Below are 15,135 nucleotides of genomic sequence, written 5' to 3' on the forward strand. Positions count from 1 at the left end.
TTTAAAATAGAATACTTGAGAAGGCACTTAGTAAATATTGAACTGGACATGCTTTACGTAATTCTTGAACTGAAGCTTGGTGAAGAATAAATTGGGATGGTCTTTCCATATTATAGATGGAAGAGGGACTTAATTGCAGGGTCTGTGTGTGTGTAGGGGTTTGGGGGAATTCAGAGCTTGTGGAACAGTTTTTGGGATAGGAGAGCAGAGGCTTTGTGTTGGGAGTAGTATGAGAAATTAAATAACTGAGGTTGGTTAGGTTGATGGAGGGACTAGATTTACTACAGAAGATATGTGTTTTGCCAAGTAGTTCACAGTATAGCCTAAAAACTCAAATATATATTGATAAAAGCCTATGTTTATTTTAGGTTAGCAGGCACATACTGTCAAATAGTTACAAAGATTTCTAGGGCAAATAGATATAGACATCAATTCAAGTTTTAAGTGATGAAAAAGATTTAAACAACAAATACGGCTTCGGGCTTCCCTGGTGGCGCAGTGGTTGAGAGTTCACCTGCCGATGCAGGGGACACGGGTTTGTGCCCCGGTCCGGGAAGATCCCATATGCCTCGGAGCGGCTAGGCCCGTGAGCCATGGCCACTGAGCCTGCGCGTCCGGAGCCTGTGCTCCGCAACAGGAGAGGCCACAACAGTGAGGCCCGCGTACCACAAAAACAAAAACAAAAACAAATACAGCTTCAGAAAATAACAGAACTGAATGAGCAAAGTAACAAATGGTCATAAACATGGATGTTCAAGACCTATTAATGTACCTCTAAATAAGAGCATTTGTTTTATTAATTGTAATCAACCCTTTAATACAGTAAAATTGAGGATATTTTCTGAGTGTTGTGCTGGCTTATGGTCAGCTGTTTACAAACTGCAATATACTTTTGTGTAGATTCGAACTGTGTTAGTAATCAGTCACTCCAGTTGACCTCAGTGGCCTTTGCTTCTTTCTTGTTTTATATACTTTTCCAGAGAGAGCTGCATCTCTTGTCTGTGTGTTGATAACTCCCAAATCTGTATCTTATTTCTGACCTCTTGAGATAGGTAGGGACCTTTACCTCCAAGTAAATATCCCATAGGCACCTGGAATAGATAAACTCGGCTTATCTAAAGAGGAATTATCTTCCTCTGAAACATGTTGCTTCTTTGTTTTCAAATCACCATCGTTGGTGTACTAAACTACTCCCCTGGTTTCTTCAACCTTGTCTCTGTCCTTGAAAATGCCCTTCTTAGAAAACACCTTTAATTTCCACTGCCACTATCTTAGCTCAGTCCCTCCTTCATCGTTTGGCACGCAGCAAGTATTCAAAAATTAGTAATTTCACAAAGTCAGTCAAACACATAAAGCTCTAACAAGTTGCGGCATCTGGCCTGAAACTCAAGTGTTCTAGCACCTGTGTGGACATCGGAGAGCTCTTTACATCCTACTGTACTGACGGAACGCAGACTCCAGGGACTTCACCTTCCAAAAAAAAGTTCTACACCGGAGTCTCAATTCTTACCCCACCTGGTATGCAATGCAGAACTAGATTCTGCAAGTTCCCTTCTCGGGCAGTGAAGCTTCGAGGTCCTCTTCACTAAGAACTTTGATAAATGTTTTAAGTAGTGATCTTTTCTTTCTCGCTTGCCTCCATTGCAACATGTACTGATCTCAGCTGACAGGAGATAACTACCCCATCCGCTGCAGTAGGGAAGCAGTGACGTCACGCCTAGAATTGACTGACCCCGTTTTTCGGGCTTCGCAGACCACGGAGCTACAAAGGCCGAGAGGGGATGAGTGGGAGGCAGGAGACCGCAGTGCCTTCCCTCTCCGAGCCAAGCCTTCCTGGCCCGCGCAGGCCAGCGGCCCCCGGGGCGGAACCTCCTGCGGGACTGCAGCAGCCGGGCTCGGAGGCGAGCGAGTGGGTGTGTGTGTGGGGGGGGCGGCCAAACTTCCTGTCCCGCGCTCGAGCTGCTTCCGGCGGGAGCCGGAAGACGCTCTGTGTGGACAGAATTCGGGACCAACTGACGGACGGACGGCTGCCCGGGACGGAAAGGTGAGCTCTGGGGTGGGCCTGATCGACCCGCTCGGCTAGGTGGTCCCCGAGAGGGAGGGAGCCAGTGCTGGCTCCTCAGGGGCTTGGGCCGAGTTTGCCCCCGGAGAGGACAGGGAAACCGCCCCGGGGCGCCCCACCCGTATCTGGAGCGGCCGGTCTGAAGCCCTACGGCTTCGGCTCTTCTCGCGGGCTTTTGGGGCATATGTTTCGGCTCCTTCGCTTGGTTTCGGGGCCAGGGGCATGGGGACAAGACCAACCTGGAGAAAGAGTCAGCGAGTCCCCGCGGTGGGGGCTCCTGGACTGCACCGTCCGCGAGGCCTGCCTGCGGACCTTGGGGCCCTTCACTAGGCTGTTGTAATGGGGGAACGAGGATGTCAAGGCGACTCTGCCCTGGACATTTCAGCCCAGACCTACCCTCTTCTTTCGTACGTCCGCTTACTTTCTCGGTCTAGAAGAAGGAAGGCTGCCGACTCGGAGGGTCTGGGCCACTGGTTTCTCCTTTGCGTGTCATTTCAAGGCGAGGGTGTGGGCCGTGAGAGTCTACAGCCTTATGCATTTTGCAGGTTGAAGTTTCTTCAGAGAAAATTCAGTTAGTTTATTAAAGTTTATCTCACTTGCTCATGAGGCTCTGAAATGCATTTAGGAACCATTTGAAAGTTAAATATTATTAACTTGGAACTTAAGAATTTGTATTTCTTCCTCACTTTGGCACAAGGACCAACATAGCGTATTTGCAAAGAGAATAAAATAAACATTTTAAAATAAAGCCGGGGCATTTTGTTATTTTTAGGGAGTGAGAAATTCCACTTTGTGTTATCTTCGTGTGAGACAAGGTCAACTAAACTCGCAGTCAAAAGATTTAGGTTCTAGTTTTTTAAGTTTTACATCTAAGTAGAGGTCTAAGTTTTGGCAAGTTAATCTCTAGCTTTGGACTTTTTTTTCCCTCTGTAAATGAAGGGGGTTACCTATTCATTCAAAAAATATTTCCTGAATGCTTAGTTTGTGCAAAGCATCAGTGGAGAAGGGAGAAGGATGGGAGAAGGATGATAAATTCAATGAACCTTAACCAGTGAGAAAAATATGCAACTAACTCCCAAGGCAGGCTGAAATAATTGCTAAAGAGAGGTTAAATTGTGTTGTGAGAACACCAAGGGAAGGACAGATTTGTTCTGACTGGAGGGAAAGGGGTCTTCATGGAGGATGGTGTATGGGTTGGATTTTAAAGACTGGAAAGGATTTCAAAAGATCACAGCTGGATTGGAGCGTTTTATTACTGGAGGGTCTTATTACTGAAGAACTATCACAAGGGAAAGGGACCTTGAGCACTAAAATAGGTTGGAGTGTTCATTTAGTAGCCAGTCCAGTGTGTACTGGAGAAAAGGGTTCATTGAGGAATATAGTGGATGCTGCAGTTGGAACAGTATTTGAGGACATATTGTTGAATATTTAAAATGCCATGCTTAGGGATTTGACTGTTAATTCTGAAGCCCTGAACTTTGGGTAACGGAAGTGACGAAAGCATTTCTGTGTTTTGGAAAGATAACTCGAGTGGCTGCATAAAAGATGGAATGGAGGGCTTCCTTGGTGGTGCAGTGGTTGAGAGTCCGCCTGCCAATGCAGGGGACACGGGTTCGTGCCCCGGTCCGGGAAGATCCCACATGCCGCGGAGCGGCTCGGCCCGTGAGTCATGGCCGCTGAGCCTGCGCGTCCAGAGCCTGTGCTCCGCAACGGGAGAGGCCACAACAGTGAGAGGCCCGCGTACCGCAAAAAAAAAAAAAAAAAAAAGATGGAATGGAAAGGGGAATTTTAAGGGCAAGGTGGCCAGTTAGAAGCCTATTTTCATAGTGTAGTTGAAAGATAATGAAAAACCTAAACAGGGCATTATGGTAGGAGTAAATTTGGAGGAATCAGAACCACTGGGATTATTTAAATATGGAGGATGAGAGAGATTGTTCAAGACCTAGAATTTGTAGCTGAGTGGGAGAACAATTGGGCAATAACTGAAATGGATAATACAGGAAGAAGAACAGGTTTGGTGGGGAAGGTGACAGTCTGGATTTTGGACATTGTTAAAATTGAGGTAGATATCCACATGGGGTTACCTAGCAAGCAGTTAGAAATGAAAGTTTGGAGTACAGAGAGAGGTCAGAAATAGAGACAAAAATTTGGGTATGATTCACGGAGTCATTCATTCGTTATACAAATATTTGTTCAGTGCCTACTAGCTGCTTACAGGAAGTTTGTATAAAAGCCCTTTAAACTCATAGTAAAGACAATCTCAGAGCTTCACAGTATCAGAAATGACTCTTGGAGACCTAAATTCCTTATGAATTACCTACAATACTTTGCCAGGCACTAGGTGATGGGTTCTGGGTTCTGGGAGATACAGTAGTGAACAAGACAGGCTAGTTCTTGCCTTTGTTTATGGAGCTTACAATTTAGGGGGTAGCCAGACAAAAAGTGAATACTGTATCAAAACAAAAGAATTAGAAATTGTGGTAAGTGCTGTAATGGAGACAGCAGAGATAGAAAATAAAAGTGGGGGTATGAGGAACCTTCCTTGGATAAGGTTATCAGGCAGAGTGTTTCTGCATGAGTTGATAGTTAAGTACAGCCCTGAAGAATGAAAAAGAGCAATGGAAGAGAAAGCATTCCTAAGTAGAGGATATGATGTGTGCAAATCCCTAACATAGGAAAGAGCTTAATATGTTCAAGGAACTAAGGGAGAGTCATCTGGCTGGAGGTTGAATGGACGCAGGAATGGATCACATAGTTCCTTATAGGCCAGGATAAGGAGTTTGGATTTTTTCTAGATGCATTGGGAAGCCACGTGAAAAAAAAATGTGAAAATTCGCATTTTAAGATGATATTAAGTGATGTGAAGAGAATGGAGGGAGGCAAAGTATAGAAGCAGGGAGACCAGTTAGGAGACAGTAACAGTACTTTAAGGCAAGGTTGATGGTGGCCTGGAGTAGAGTAGTGGCAGTAGAGGTAGAAGTAGGTGGATTTGCGATCTATTTTGGAGACAGAATCAAGTCCAGACTTGCAGCTGGACTGGATACTGGGAACAAAGGAAATAAAGTAATAAAAGTGACTTCTAAACGGGGTGAATGGTGATCCTCCCTTGAACGGAGGGTTGTGGTCAGAGGGGCTGGCAGGGGAGGATGGGAAATAGGATTGGGAGAGAATTCATTTTGAACATGTTAAATTTGAGATATCAAAACATGAGGTAGAGATGTCAAATAAGCAATCCTTCCTATGTACCAGTTTGCAGCTCGGAGGAGATATCTGGGCTATAGATAAAAATTTTGGAGACCGTATCATTTAAAGCCATGAGTTCACACTAGGAAGAGAGTCTAGCAAGAGAAGAGGGCCTGGCCTGCAAACTATCCTGAAGAACATTAATATTTAGAGGATGAGTGGAGGAGGAATATAGGAGTTATCGAAGGAAACTGGAGGAATGGCCAATGAGGTAGGATTAGAATAAGGAAGAAGTATCTTAGAAGCAAAAGAGAGTAAGTAAAGTGTTTGAGGAAGGAGGCAGTACTTCTAAGGGAAAATATCAGTTATGGCTCTGGTTGCAAATGACCAATTTACTTGAGGAGAAGAGGAATTTATGACAAGGATGTGGGCAGCTGACAGGATCAAAGGAAATGCTGAAGGCCCTGGCTTTGAAAAGGACAGGAATCTGAGCAGCCCCAAGGGGAGGCTGCTAATTGCAGTACTGGAGTGAATGGGCTGCTGCAGCAGTTTTCACCTCAGTTACTTCTTTTAGAATTCACGTTCTGAGGAAAAGTATCTGATTTGTTCATCATGGGTTGAGTATCCAACAGTTGGTCAGGATAGAAAAGAACACCTTAATCTATAATCTCACTCAGAATGTATCCAGTGGGGGAGGGATAGATCCCCCAACAAAATGTGGATCCTGTCACCCAAACGGGGGAATGAATGTGGAACAGTCAAAAATAATAGCTGTCCCTTGCAAAGGTCAAGTAGGATTAGGGCAGCAAAGTATCCATTAAATTTGGCAGCATGAAGATCATTGGCTTAAATTTGTCTCTGAAGGATTGCAGAGAAATGGGGAGGTGACCGGAATAAAAATCAGGGCTGTAGGAATGGAGCACCCCAGAAGATCCTGTGAAGAGAAGAGGGAAGGCGCGCGCAGGATGAATGCTACGGTTTCTGAGATTCATTCTGGCTTCACAGTTCTATATTCCAAATGTCTTTTATCAGTACCCGTTACCACTTTATCATTAGAATTTAATTAACTCTCATGCTATATCATATACTAGATATGATATTAAAAAGTTACTTGGGGGGCTTCCCTGGTGGCGCAGTGGTTGAGAGTCCGCCTGCCGATGCAGGGGACACGGGTTCGTGCCCCGGTCCGGGAAGATCCCACATGCCGCGGAGTGGCTGGTCCCGTGAGCCATGGCCGCTGAGCCTGCGCGTCTGGAGCCTGTGGTCTGCAACGGGAGGGGCCACAACAGTGAGAGGCCGTGTACCGCAAAAAAAAAAAAAAAAAAAAAAGTTACTTGGTTTTTCTGTTCCTTTCACTACTATTTTATGCCAAAACTTAAACTGCTCTTTTTTAAATTTTAATTTTTGGTCTTTGGAATTCACTAACATTAGTAGAATTTCGTTTTCGTTTTTTAAGTATTAACTGAGTTTTGTTCCTGTCCGTATCTGTGGTCAGCCACAGGTTTCGGGGGAGCAGATTGGCCCATGGTAAGAGAGACTAGTCCTCTTGGTTGAAATTATGTGCTTTATTTTAACCTTTATGAATAGTGACCAACTGGGGGAGCACAGTGTTTCTCAGTTTCTTCCCTCTTTTTTCTCAAGCCTCCCTCAGTCTTCCCCTTCTTTCCAAAACCGGGTCAAGGTCAAGGCATTTTCTACCTCCCTCAAGAGGATAAGAGCAATACTGGTATTCTGGGCTTTGTATTCTAGGGTGGAATCACATTGCTTTTTGGAGGTTGACACAGTGCTGTTCTGTTTCTTTCATGATGCAGAGTATTAAAGCCTCTGGTCATCTTTCTGTTTGGAATACACTCCCTTTTGTATGGCAGTCAGGACTAAGGCAAGAGACCTGTATCAGCTCTGTTCCCCTGTTGCTTGCTTAGTTTACTTTGGATTGGTTTTTCCCTCCCAGTATTTCTTCATGTAGCCTTCATTGGTTTTAGGCCATACGTACTCTAGGGAAATGGTGTTACCACTAATTCCTGTCTAGTATATGAGAGTTCTTCAGTAGGGTGTGGGACCAAAGACTGGTTAATTAGAAAAACTACTTTGTCTTTCTTTGCCTAGTGTGTAGTATTTTCCTTTGCAGACCTCAAGGAGGTTTGAGGTTTAAGTAATCTCAATTTCACCAAGACTTTTATCAATGGTAATTGCTGATTGTTTGTAATATATACTTATAGCAGGTTTATATCTATGGCTTTATATTTTAAGACTGATTCTGTGTTAAACATATGCATTTTAGACACTTGAAAATACTTTATAGTGTTTTTCTATCTGTGGGACATAACCTGTTAATAGCTGTGAGAACATTTTCGTGGATCTTATCATTTAAAAATAAATTCAAAGTGCATGAGATTAGTATATGTTAGTATTTTATTGTTTTATGAAAATATGTTATTTGTGTGTATCTCTGTGTGTGTTTCATTCTCTGGGTTATGATGGAAAATGTATCTTACTGTGGGTTGCAGTCAAAAAAGTTTGAAAACCACTGCTCTATAGGAAATTTGGACTCAGTAACAAAAAGCAGATTTCTTAACCTTTTATAGTATATTAAGCGTTTGATAGATTTACTTGTTTCTTAAGCACTTATGCAGAACTTTGTTTCTGAAGAATTTTGTAATTATTTCTATTGCCTGATATATAAATAATCTTAGGGTAGACCTATTTCATTTCTGTATTTCAGATAAGTTTCCGAGGGCCAAGAAGATGAATAGCTTGCCCAGGTCTCAACCAATGAGTCAGAGGCAGAATTTAGATTCCTGCTTTAGAGACCTTGGATTTTTTTTTTTTAAACATCTCAACTTCTTTATTAAACTTGTTCAGCTCCTTAGTGTTAATGCATAATTTGCTGGATGATGTTGAGTGTACTGTAAAAAAAGAATACAGTTTATCAAACTTCAGTTCCCAGGATTTATTTGGCTAAAAACAGAAAGAGAGTTGTTTTCAGGATGGCCATAGAGATTGCTGTTGTCCTAAATCAACTTTGCTGTTGTTAGGTGTTCTCTCGTTACTTATTCCCAGAACTTTTCAGGGCTTCTTGTGTTCTTTGCTTTGGTTCATTGCAAAGGTTTGTGTTGCGTGCATTTTTTTTAACCCTTAGGCTGACTATGGGGTAATATATTCAATAATAGCAGTGGTAGGGTCAGTGGATTTCTAAAAAATATAATATGTGCTAGACCAAGATTGTTCCTTTAAGCAGTCTAATATGCTTTCATGGCCATAGGGAACCATGCACACAGTAAAATTTAGTTGTTGCCAAGGGTAGAGGGAGAAAAGGTCTGAACAGTATACTTAGACCAATCCTTTGGTTTCTGAGATCAGTTAGTTTTGTTATGAACTCTTCATCCAGAGCCAAGATTCCTTATTTATGTTATGATTTGTGGAAAATAGGATTTGATGTGCCTGGCCTTTGTTGCTGATAGTTAAATATCATTATCTCTTTTATTTTTTATGGAGCTAAATTAGTAATTTTTCTATTTAGAAGGAAATAAGAATACAAATTTTGTCTGTCTGGGTAAAGATACAAAATAAAAATGAGCAAATATTACTGTCCAATTAAAGGACTTCGGGTGATGTAGGCGACTGCTTGGTATTGCATCTCTAATCTCTTATCTTAATTAATATAAGAAAGCCTGGGAAGAAATTTCATCTGAGACCCATAATTATCTTGAAAATAACTTCTCTTTGAGTAAAGCAGTGTCTTTCACTCTAGTGTCATGTAAATTGCATTTGAAGGAAAGACATTGCATTGGACACTCCCCCCCAACCCCATACTGGTACATTATTTTTATCATAAATACTTTAAATATACTCAAACAAAAAGCTAGGTAATCGGGCTTCCCTGGTGGCACAGTGGTTGAGAGTCCGCCTGCCGATGCAGGGGACACAGGTTTGTGCCCTAGTCCGGGAGGATCCCACATGTCGCGGAGCGGCTGGGCTTGTGAGCCATGGCCGCTGGGCCTGTGCGTCCGGAGCCTGTGCTCCGCAACGGGAGAGGCCGTAACAGTGAGAGGCCCGTGTACCGCAAAAAAAAAAAAAAAAGCTAGGTTATCCTTATCCCTCCTGTGTTGAACCCCTATACCTTTTAATCAACTATAAAATCAAAACAAATTTACAAATAATTTAGTACTAGCAATGGTAGGGTCAGTGGAATTTTTTAAAATATATAATATATGCTGAAGCAAGGTTGTTTTCTTAAGCAATCTAATATGTTTTGATGGCCATAGGAACCATGTATATAGTACAATTTAGGTTATCAGTGTTATGTCCGTTGTTACCATGGATTTATATCTTTATGAGTAAGTATATAGACGTAAACCATACCAAAACCCAAGAAAATCCAAATTAACATTCATATTATGTTGTAGAGATGTTGTTTTACTGAAATGAAATACTCAGTGTTGATCTGAATAGTGGAAAGATTTAGCTTTGGATTCACTAATATATATAATCTGTTTCTATATTTTAACTTTAGTAATAGCAATGTAGAGAATATCATACAAGGTAGTATTTGTGATGTGAAGGCATTGTGAAGCAGTTTATGATAATCAGATCTCATATTCAACCAAAACTGGCCAGAAGTCCTTGAAAGCCAATTTCAGTGAGGTATTGTTTGATAACTTTATAGAGTTAGAGTTGGCTTATTCAGAAGAAGATAAGATTTGTGTTGCAAATAAAAAGATAACACAGAAAGGGAGAAAGTTTGGGCAAATCTTATATCTGGTAAGGGACTCGTATCTAGAATATATAAAGAATTCTTACAACTCAATAGTAAAAAGACAACTCAATTTAAAAATGGGCCAACGATCTGAATAAGCATTTCTCCAAAAAAGATGTACAAATGGCATATAAGCACATGAAAAGATGCTCAACATCATTAGCCATCAGGTAATGCAACTCAAAACTACAGTGAGTTACCACTTCACACTCACTAGGATGGCTGTAATAACAAAAGGTGTATTTTAAAAGGAGAGGATAGGGAGAAATTGGATCCCTCATGCACTTCTGGTGAGATTGTAAACTAGTGCAGCCACTTTGGAAAATAGCCTGGTAATTCCTCAAGAGGTTAAGCACAGTTACTGTATCACCTATCATTTCCACTCCTAGATGTATACCCTAAAGAGTGAAAACATATGTCCACACAAAAATTTGTACATGGGGCTTCCCTGGTGGCGCAGTGGTTAAGAATCCTCCTGCCAGTGCAGGGGACATGGGTTCGAGCCCTGGTCTGGGAAGATCCCACATGCCGGTGAGCATCTAAGCCCGTGAGCCACAACTCCTGAGCCTGCATGCCACAACTCCTGAAGCCCGCGTGCCTAGAGCCCGTGCTCCGCAACAAGAGAAGCCACTGCAATGAGAAGCCTGCGCACCACAACGAAAGAGTAGCCCCCACTCGCCACAACTAGAGAAAGCCCGCACACAGCAACAAAGACCCAACACAGCCAAAAATAAATTAATTAATTAAAAAAAATTTGTACATGAATGTTATAGCAGCATTATTCATGATAGCCAAATTGTGGAAACAACCCAAATGACCGTCAACTGATAAATGGACAAATAAAATGTATATCCATGCAATAGAATATTATTTGACAATAAAAGGAAACTAAGTACTGGTACATGCTATAACAAGGATGAACATTGGAAACAGTATGCTACGTGAAAGCAGCCAAACACAAAAGATTACATATATAATTCCATTTATATGAAATGTCCAGAATAGGGAAATCCATAGAGACAAAAAATAGATTAGTGGTTGCCTAGGCTTGGTCAGCGGAAGGTTTGGGAGGAAATGGGGAGTGATTACTAATAGGTTTCTGTTTTGGGGTGAAGAAATTGTTGTAAAATTGATTGTGGTTATGGTCGCATAACTGTGAATATACTAAAAAAATTTAGTTGTACTTTTGAAATGAGTGACCCGTATGGTATGTGAATTACATCTCAATGAAGCTGTTAATGTAAAAAAATATTTGAATTGTAGTTTTTGAAATCTGTTAAGTGGGTAACTTGAATTGGGAATAGAAAATTTTAATTGCATATTTGCCATCACATTTCCAGCTAACGTACATAGCAATTTGCTGTGTTAAAGATGAGATCCACCTAATACACTCGATATGGTACTGAGTGCTCCAATACAGATTCTTTTGAGGTCATCCTGCCTATTCTGCTGCATCCTACTCATCTCTCTTTTGTTTATACAGCAAACATACAAACCACAAACTGGGCACCAAAATTGTGTGGTAGAACTGAGTTATAATATGGATACTGATTTGTTCCAGAAAATGCATGTGTTAATTTAAAAAAAATTATCATTGAAATGACTAAAATGAAACATCACAGATAACCATGAGCATGAGAAATGGTGATCTAGAGGTATCTATTAAACTGTAAGAGAGGTGGCAGCTCCCTTCTCTAAATTGTTATTACAGATTTGCAAAAATGTCTAAAATATAGTATATCTGATTTTTTCCCTTGTTTGGTACACATGTTCATATACTAAATTTTTAAAAATTTTCATTAGGTAAGGATATCAGAAATGGAGCCAGTGCCTTCAGTTTCTAAGAAAACTAACAAATATAAAGGACAGTAAATAGTTGTCTAGTTTCTTAGAGATTTTACAGTCCTGGAATCTTCAAGTTGGAGGAACCTTAAGGTTAACCTAAGCAAACATTTGGTAATTTCTTGGCTTCTTGAAATGAGCTGGAATTGGGGAAAAGGAATTCTTAATTCTTGAATCCTGATGATTCAAGATCAGACCTAGAGAGATGTAATTACTATTCATGCCAGCCTGCTCTGTGGGTGGGAATGCTGGCTCTGCAGCTTAATAACTTGAGCAAATAACTGTACTAAGCCTCGGTTCCTTCCTCTCTGAAAAGAGGGATGGGTAAACTACATTGAGCAGTTACAGTGCTTGAATGAGAAAAACGTATGTGAAAGGAAAGGTCAGGGATTTACCACAGCTTTATGTGGTAAACTTAAAATGAGCCTTTTCATTTACATCTTATACATTTTTTTTATGATGAAAGTGAGGATTTCTGGAAGCTAGCATTGGGGAGAGGTTTAACCAACAGGAGAATAGACATTTATTCACGTACTTCTAAATGCCCTTTTTGTAGAGTAAGTCTTTCTTATTCTAACTTTCCACTCTACCTTGGTATGTATTGAAAACTGCCATCCTGGGTATATTTTACACTGTATGCTTATTTTGTATATAATAGTGCTTCCAATTTAAGCAAAAATTGTGTGAAATAAAGTGGACTTATTTGCCAAAATCCTGAAAGAAAAGCTTTAAGAAAGTAAGAATTTAGAGGATGGGAGGACAAGATGGCAGAGTAGAAGGACCTTGAGCTCACCTCCTCTCATGAGCACAGCAAAATCACAGCTAACTGCTGAACAACCATTGATGAAAAAGACTGGAACCTACCAAAAAGATAATCTACATCCAAAGACATAAAGAAGAAACCACAACGAGACGGTAGGAGGGGTACACTTGCGATATAATCAAATCCCATACTCCCCAGCTGGGTAACCCACAAACTGGAGAATAGCTATATTGCAGAAGTTCTCCCATGGGAGTGAGCGTTCTGAGCCCCATATCGGGCTCCCCAGCCTGCGGGGTCTGATGTCTGGAGGAGGAGCCCTCAGAGCATTTGGCTTTGAGGGCCATTGGGGCTTAATTACAGGAGCTCCACTCTTGGAGGGTGCACACAAGGTCTTGCACGCAATGGGACCCAGGGCAAAAGCAGTGATGACTTCATAGGAGCCTGGGCCAGACCTACCTGCTGGTCTTGGAGGGTCTCCTGGGGAGGATGGGGGTGGGGGTGGGGGTGGCTTTGGCTCCCCTTGAGGACATTGACACTGGTGGCAGAGATATCGGGGAGTATTCATCAGTGTGAACTCTTGCTGGAGGCTGACATCTTGCTTGGGTCATTATCACCAAGACCTAGCCCTACCCAACAGCCTGTAGTGCTGGGATGCCTCAGACCAAACAGCCAACAGGGCAAGAACACAACCCCACCCATCAGCAGACAGGCTGCCTAAAGACTTCCTGATCCCACAGCCACCTCTAGACATGCCCCTTGACTCGGCCTTGCCCACCAGAGGGCCAAGACCCAGCCTCACCCACCAGGGGGCAGATACCAGAAGCAAGAAAACTACAGTCTCACAGCCTGTGGAACTGAGTCTGCAAACACAAGTCAGAACCTACCCTGTGACCAGATGGTCCCTGGCCCTTGCGTGATGAGAGGGGAGTGTACTGCTGGGACACCTGGACATCCCCTACAGAGGGTCACTTCTCCAGGGTTGAGAAATGTAACTAACCTACCACATACATAAAAATACGAATAGAAATTCAGACAAAATGAGATGGCAGAGGAATATGTTCTAGACAAAGGAACAAGATAAAACCCCCAAACAACAACTAAGTGAAGTGGAGATAGGCAATCTACTCAAGAAAGAGTTAAGAGTAATGATCATAAAGATGAACCAAGAACTCAGGAAAAGAATGGATGCACAGAGTGAGAAGTTACAAGAAGTTTTTAACAAAGAGAAAATACAAAGAGTGACCAAACAGTTGAAGAATACAATAACTAAAATGAAAAATACACTGGAAGGAATCAGTAGCAGAATAAATGAGGCAGAAGGGATTGGTGAGTGGGAAGAAAGAATAGTGGAAAGCACTGCCACGGAACAGAATGAAGAAAAAAGAATGAAAAGAAAGGACATTTTAAGAGACCTCTGGGACATCACACACACTAACATTTGCATTATAGGGGTCCCAGAAGGAGAAGAGAGAGAGAAAGGGCCTGAGAAAATATTTGAAGAGATAATAGCTGAAAACTTCCCTAATGTGGGAAAGGAAACAGTTACCCAAGTCCAGGAAGTGCAGAGAGTCCCATACAGGATTAACCCAAGGGAAAACATGCTGAGACACATAGTAACCAAATTGACAAAGATTGGACTTCCCTGGTGGTGCAGTGGTTGAGAGTCCGCCTGCCAATGCAGGGGACATGGGTTTGTGCCCCGGTCTGGGAAGAACCCACATGCCGCGGAGCGGCTGGGCCCATGAGCCATGACCGCTCAGGCTGCGCGTCTGGAGCCTGTGCTCCACAACGGGAGAGGCCACAACAGTGAGAGGCCCGTGTACCGCAAAACAAAAACAAAAACAAAAACAAATTGACAAAGATTAAAGATAAAGAGAAAATACTAAAAGCAACAAGGGCAAAGCAACAAGTAACATACAAGGGAACTCCCATAAGGTTATCAGCTGATTTTTCAGCAGAATCTGCAGGCCAGGAGAGAGTGCCACAGTACATTTTAAGTGACAGAAGGGAAAAACCTACAACCAAGAATCCTCTACCCCGCAAGGCTCTCATTCAGATTTGATGGAGAAATCAAAACCTTTACAGACAAGCAAAAGCTAAAAGGATTCAGCACCATCAAACCAGCTTTACAACAAATGCTAAAGAAACTTCTCTAGGTGGAAAAGAAAAGGCCACAACTAGAAACAAGAAAATTACAAAATGGGAAAGCTCACTGGTAAAGGCAAACATACAGTCAAGGTAGGAAATCATCCACACACAAACTAGTAGGGAGGTTAAAAAGCAAAAGTAATAAAATCATCTCCATCCACAAGAGCAGTTGAGAGATATGCAAAACAATTAGATATAAAATATGATATCACAACAAGTAATCATGAGAGGAGGAGAGTGAAAATGCAGGATATTTAAAATGCATTTGAAATTAAGAGATCAGCATCTTAAAACAACTGTGTATATATAGACTACTATACCAAAATTTCATGGTAACCGCAAACCGAAAATCTATAATAGATAAATACCAGCAAACCGAAA

General features: G+C 41.8%; 1 protein-coding gene across 3 annotated transcripts in view; it reads left to right on the top strand.

The window, feature by feature from the left end:
- The first annotated feature begins 87 nt into the window (after positions 1-87).
- The window catches only part of ZNF410 (zinc finger protein 410), a 42,407-nt gene continuing 27,359 nt past the window's right edge, over positions 88-15,135 (top strand). For all 3 annotated transcript variants that reach the window (XM_022576585.3, XM_022576587.3, XM_022576586.3), the window contains exon 1: positions 88-2,044. The gene's annotated coding sequence lies outside the window, so the exon portion shown is untranslated. The remainder of the gene's footprint in view (positions 2,045-15,135) is intronic.

The sequence above is a fragment of the Delphinapterus leucas genome, chromosome 2 (genome assembly GCF_059928025.1).
Source record: "Delphinapterus leucas isolate spDelLeu-1000000601 "Yukka" chromosome 2, BTC_Dleu_Yukka2, whole genome shotgun sequence".
NCBI classification, from domain to species: domain Eukaryota; kingdom Metazoa; phylum Chordata; class Mammalia; order Artiodactyla; family Monodontidae; genus Delphinapterus; species Delphinapterus leucas.